The 6051-nt window shown below is 35.3% G+C and overlaps 1 long non-coding RNA gene across 1 annotated transcript in view; it reads right to left on the bottom strand.

The window, feature by feature from the left end:
* Positions 1-5781, bottom strand: part of LOC137642680 (uncharacterized) — a 25420-nt gene extending 19639 nt beyond the window's left edge. Inside the window, exon 1 of the long non-coding RNA XR_011044841.1 lies at positions 5634-5781. This is a non-coding gene — a long non-coding RNA (uncharacterized lncRNA). The remainder of the gene's footprint in view (positions 1-5633) is intronic.
* Between the last annotated feature and the right edge of the window lie 270 nt (positions 5782-6051).

The raw sequence follows: 6051 nt of genomic DNA, 5'->3' as shown, positions 1-6051 counted from the left end.
GATATCACAATTCGAGGAGCTAATGGTTAAAAGTTAAACAAAACCGGTCCGCTGATATCATCAGGGCACCAAGAAATTTTCTAACTATTGCTGTAATATGTATTATCAGTATAATACGTGAACTGAAGAATTCTTCAACTACCACAGGATGAACAAAGAAGAGTTTGATTATCTCTTGAGGCTTGTTGAACCCAAGATTGCCAAGCAAGAGCACATCTTATTTGCAGCAGACATCTTGTGTGTTTACATCTGACATCATGCTAGCGGTTTACACACGCTGCTTCCCGCCCAGTCGGGAACCCAATATCTATAGCAACATCATCTGGTGCTTTTCATTTTGAGCAGGTGTTGGTGAAAAAAAAGCCTATGGGATTCCAGCTTTACTCAACCTAGACATTGCCCGAATAATATTAACATATCAGGCTAGCTTGCAGAGTCCCCCAGATATTGTGCCCCAAGAAGGGGGGGGGGAATGAAGGAAGACAAGGCCAGTCATTCTGTCCATTCATCCCAGATTAACACCGGGTAACGTCTGGCCTCGTCAGACTGCTACTTGCCTGTAAGAGAGCCGAGGTAGCCCAAAACATTTTGTGCTGCCACCACAGGACCTATGGAGAAATTATCCATGCTCCTGTGGGTCCCGTCTTGCAGGTAGTGGGCTGTGAAGGTGACCTCTGGGTCTGCAAACTCTCGGGGGGAAGAGTAACGATTCAACGCTTGTTCAACGACCTGGTAAACCCAAGCTGAGAACGCGTTCTTAAGAGACTCCTTTTGACGCTGCCCATGCCTACAAACAAAAGTTTGATGTGCAAGTGAGCTCCAGAAAATACTTTGAGATAGTGAGAATAGTGCCTCTGTATTCTCACTGGACACCGTAAAAATTGATCAGGATCATCTGTTACGAGACACCGACTCGAAATCTAGAAGGTACCGAATCTTGGGTATTCTACAGCTGAATTCAGCTTCTTAGCAATAAACTCAGGGACGAAGTTCAGCATTACTTGCCCCCATCCCCTTAAATGGGCTATGTTGTAAGGAAGACCATGCAACTCACTGTCCCGTTTGGCAGAGGCTAAGGAGAGAAGGAAAACCATCTTTAGAGTAAAGTAATGATTTGAGGACTGACATAGCATTTCATAAGGTGGACGCTCTTTCAGGGATTGTAGTACACGAACTACATTCCAAGGAAGTGGTCTAACTTCGGACTGGAAAGCTTAAAACTGTATTTGTCACAATTCCATGAAGGGGGAAATGTTAACTATGTTTAGTCAAAAGCCAAACCTCAAGGCAGAGGAGCAGCCTTTCACCACCGAGACCAAGCAGGGTTTTTCCTCCCTGTAGTACAATAAGAACTCGACTATCGCAAGGATAGTGGCATCGAGAGGAATGAGATTCCTTCAGCAATACCAACCACAGAAGATAGCCCACTTCACCCGATAAACTGCTTATGGAGGTCTCCAAACATAGTTTTTGCCACTATTTGCAGGAAGCCTCTCTACGAAAGATGCTACTGGATAACCACCAGGTGTGAAGTTGCCTTGGGTTATATCTCTGTGTGAAGTTGCCTTGGGTTATATCTTTGTGTGAGGTTGTTTGATGAGGCCAGGAAAGAGAGGAAACTCTCTCAGTACCTATGTAGGTAGAAGTAAAAGTTCTGGGTACCATTCTGCTTGCTGGCACAGAGGAGCTACCAGGGCCCTCAAGAGGTCTTGCGATGCCTTTGCCTTGTTGACAAGTCTCCTCATCAGACGGAAGGGGTGGGGGGTGTAGAATTCCAGTTTGTCCAACGGATGTTGAAAGGCAAATACAAAGCTGCCTGGTATCCGGTAATGGTGAGCAGTTCACCAGAAGCCTCCAATTCAGGGACGTCACAAATAGAAATACCATCGGCTAATCCCACAAAGTCAAGTCTTTGTTGGCGAAGCAATGATTACTCTGAGCCAGTTATTAATCAATCTTCTGCTCAGTTTGTTGGTATGGATGTTTTTCTTGCCTTGAATGAAATGGACTGACAGGGCAATCAAGTTGTCTTTCATCCATCTCATTGTTTCCATAGCAGATGGAATAGCTGCTGTGAAAAAGTACCTCTGTTCATTTAGATCAGCTACTAACATCGGGTTGTTTCTCATGAACACTACGATGTGTCCTGAAAGTAGCTGTTGGAAGTGTTTGAGGCCCAAAAATGCTGCCCTTATTTTTAGGAAATATATGTGGAACTGCCGATTGGATTCACACCACAGTCTAAAGGTCATGTGTTAAAACAGGTGAGCTCCCCACACTATTTGTGATGCATCTGTGTACAGCATAGAGTCGAGGAGAGGAGAAAGAAGACCTACTCACCTGAGTAGCTTGCTATCGTCTCCTCACCAACTTAAATCTCTTATGCTCTGATGCTATCAGAACTTAAAAGATTGAAGGATCTCTGTGCTGATACTAATAGGTTTTCAGTTGCCACTCTAGAAAAGGAATGTTTAGACGGCAGTTGCGGACCAGATGTTCCAGGGAGGTCTAGTGCCTTAACAAGCATAGCCACAGGTGTTCTTAAAGAGAGACTCGCTTCAGGAAGGGACGTGCCACTCCTTTTAGTCTCTATTCTATCTTGTGGAAGGATAAACCTTGCTTAAATCTCGAGATGTACCAGGTTTTGGAATGGTTGCAGATAAGACTTTTCATAATTCATTACGATTCCCATGTGATAAAATACGAGGAGCCTGTGTGTAGGAAAAGGGTCTCTACCGAGTCTGCTAGAGTCAGCCACTCATATCAATAATGCAATAGACGAATGCCTTTCTTATGGGCGCAGGTTGAAACAAGAGTGGTAAAACACTCTCGTCAACCCTTGGGGTGCTGTGGACAAGCCGAAACACAGCACCTTGAACTGGTATATTTTCTCGTGTAGGATGAATCTTAGGTACTAACTTGGTGATGGATGAAAGCTCCTGGAAGGGAGCGGCTGGTTCAGTTGTAACAAAATCAACACATCTATCTATCTATCTATCTATCTGTATACATAACTATATATATAATATATATATATATATATATATATATATATATATATATATATATATATATATATATACACATATACATTATATATATATACATATACATTATATATATACATATACATTATATATATACAAATACATTATATATATAAATATATATATACATATATATACATATATATATATATATATATATATGTGTATATACATGTAAACTATATGAATATACAAATATATATTTACATGTACATATATACATGAATTTATATATATTAACAAATTATATATATATACATACATAAATATACAAATATATACACATACACATTATATATACACACATCTACAGTATATACAAATTTATATACACATCTATACACATACACAGATTTACACACACACACACACATATATATATATATATATATATATATATATATATATATATAATATATAACTTATACATATAATATATATACATATACATATATATAATATGATATACATATATATAAAATAATATACATATACATATAATATATACATATACATATACACATATACATATACATATACATATAATATATACATATATATATACAATACAAAATATATATATATACATATATATATATATATATATATATATATATATATATATATATATATATATATATATATATAATATATATATGATATATGATATTATACACACACACACATATATATAAATATATATATATATATATATATATATATATATATATATATATATATATGATATTATACACACACACACACATATATATATATATATATATATATATATATATATATATATATATACATATATATATATAAATATTATATATATATATATATATACAATATGTATACATATAAATTTATTCATTCATAAGTCTGTATGAACTTAAATTTCTGATAATTTACAGCAATTAAAGAACAGCTGTAACTATAATCATTATCAAATTTAGGTAACTTTATCACATCTATACTAGTATTTTTCATTGTTTCAACTTTTCGGCAAGACTACACAATTTTTTTCCTGCAATTACTTTGGATGTTGGCATAGAATTAATAGCACTTACTTCCCTCATTCATAAGTAGTTAGCATATAGGTATCATCCTTTCTATGAACAAAGAAAGGAATGGACAAAAAGAATTTTCTCACAACAACGACCGTAAACCACGAGACAATGGCTAAAACCACAGCACTTACACCCGAAGTCACGCTTTTCATATGAAGGAACGACGTATTCGCAGTAAAGGACAAAATCCGGTGAATTTTGTATTAAATTAATGCAAAGAATTTGGTACCTCAAGGAAAGTTTGTATTTTCATTTTCAAAATAAGTTTTAATTTTATTTATTAACTAGATATGCATTGGAATTCGATCAAAGGTATCATTCATTAACCACAGTAACGTGTTCTGTCAAAAGGGTTTAATAAATTTACTTATATCCAAATACTCAGTTTCATAGAAAACTATCAGTTATTTGTTAAATGTCACAAAGTTGGTACGAATTACTATCATATTTTCTCAATGATTAATTACAATTGAATATATTAACGTTTTCCTCGTATAGCCAACAGATGTATATATAGTACATTACAAAGAAGTGCAGTCTCTATTCATTAATACTAGTGTAAGTGGTAAAATTATTAATGCAAAATATCAGCACCAATAATATGACAACCTATAATTAGCAAAAATGCAAAAAAATTACCATTAAAGGATTCGTCAGAGCCCATATTTGCAATTAATACATTAGTTCCTAAAATGTGTCATATGGAATTAGATCTATCTTAAAAGTTGGTTTGAATATATAAACCTTCAATAATACACATCTACAAGTAGTAACCAAAAGTTAAAAGTTGAGTGGAAACTATTTTCAAGACCATTGCTTTACTTGTAGGTGAAACCTCGGGATAATCTCCTCGGGGCAAGATTAAAAAAAAGAATACATAACTAAGCTTACAAATATACGCATAACCAACCAAAGAGAATGACGAATGCGTAACCTCATAGCCCCTCAATTACATCGCATACATACTTACATATTTATCTCTGCGTCTTAAGTACTTAGATCTATGACGCCACTAGTTCAATGCGCCTTCATCTGTCAAAGATGACCTTGCTACTCGTGGCACTTGGCATATGATTCGCTTGGCACGATTACCCTTTCTGTAACTCTTGATGGCCAAAGAAACAGAGAGAGAGAGAGAGAGAGAGAGAGAGAGAGAGAGAGAGAGAGAGAGAGAGAATTATATGCATAAACATATTTAGATAGATAGATAATCATGCTCCCCGTCCCTTGGGTAAGGGAGAGATAAGTAGTCATACTCTGGTCAGAGTCGTGTTAGTGTGCGTATAAATATATAGATATATAAATATAAATAATGTATAAATACCATACGAGCTACAGCCTTAAGTTAACCTAATCTGCACAGAAGGTAAAAGTTTCTTTCCTACCAAAACAAAACAAACAAAAAAATCATATTATAAAAAAATATGCAACTCATGAAATGAAATATAATAAAATAAACAAACAACCTTTGGCCAAGATACGCGGGTACAACAATTACTACTAGATTCCTTACCTAGAGTGAACTATTTCAAAGTTTTAATAAGAAATAGCCCGTACTGTGAAATCACTACGGTCGAATAATAAAATTACACTGCTTTCCACGTTATCACACAAGCACATGCTAAAGACAACGGCTTACCGCAAAGGCGCGCAGCTTAATGAGGTCCTCATACTACTCGCCTCTATTCTGGGTAGTTTTCAAAGTCACAATAAGAAAAACATTGCCTTTGATCATCAGTGAACCATCACAAATGGGTTGTTCGTGTTATAATACTAGTTACGCACTTCTCAAACAAGTGTATTAGATCGTTATCTAGAGTTTTTTTTTTTACCCTCTGATCATCGTAACTATAAATCGACTATTTCTATGTTAGTTTCTATTCGATACAGGTTTCCTAACACTTCCCTATTAACAATTTATACACCATTAC

The sequence above is a fragment of the Palaemon carinicauda genome, chromosome 1 (genome assembly GCF_036898095.1).
Source record: "Palaemon carinicauda isolate YSFRI2023 chromosome 1, ASM3689809v2, whole genome shotgun sequence".
In the NCBI taxonomy this organism is placed as follows: Eukaryota; Metazoa; Arthropoda; class Malacostraca; order Decapoda; family Palaemonidae; genus Palaemon; species Palaemon carinicauda.
This window is presented reverse-complemented; position numbering and strand designations above follow the sequence as displayed.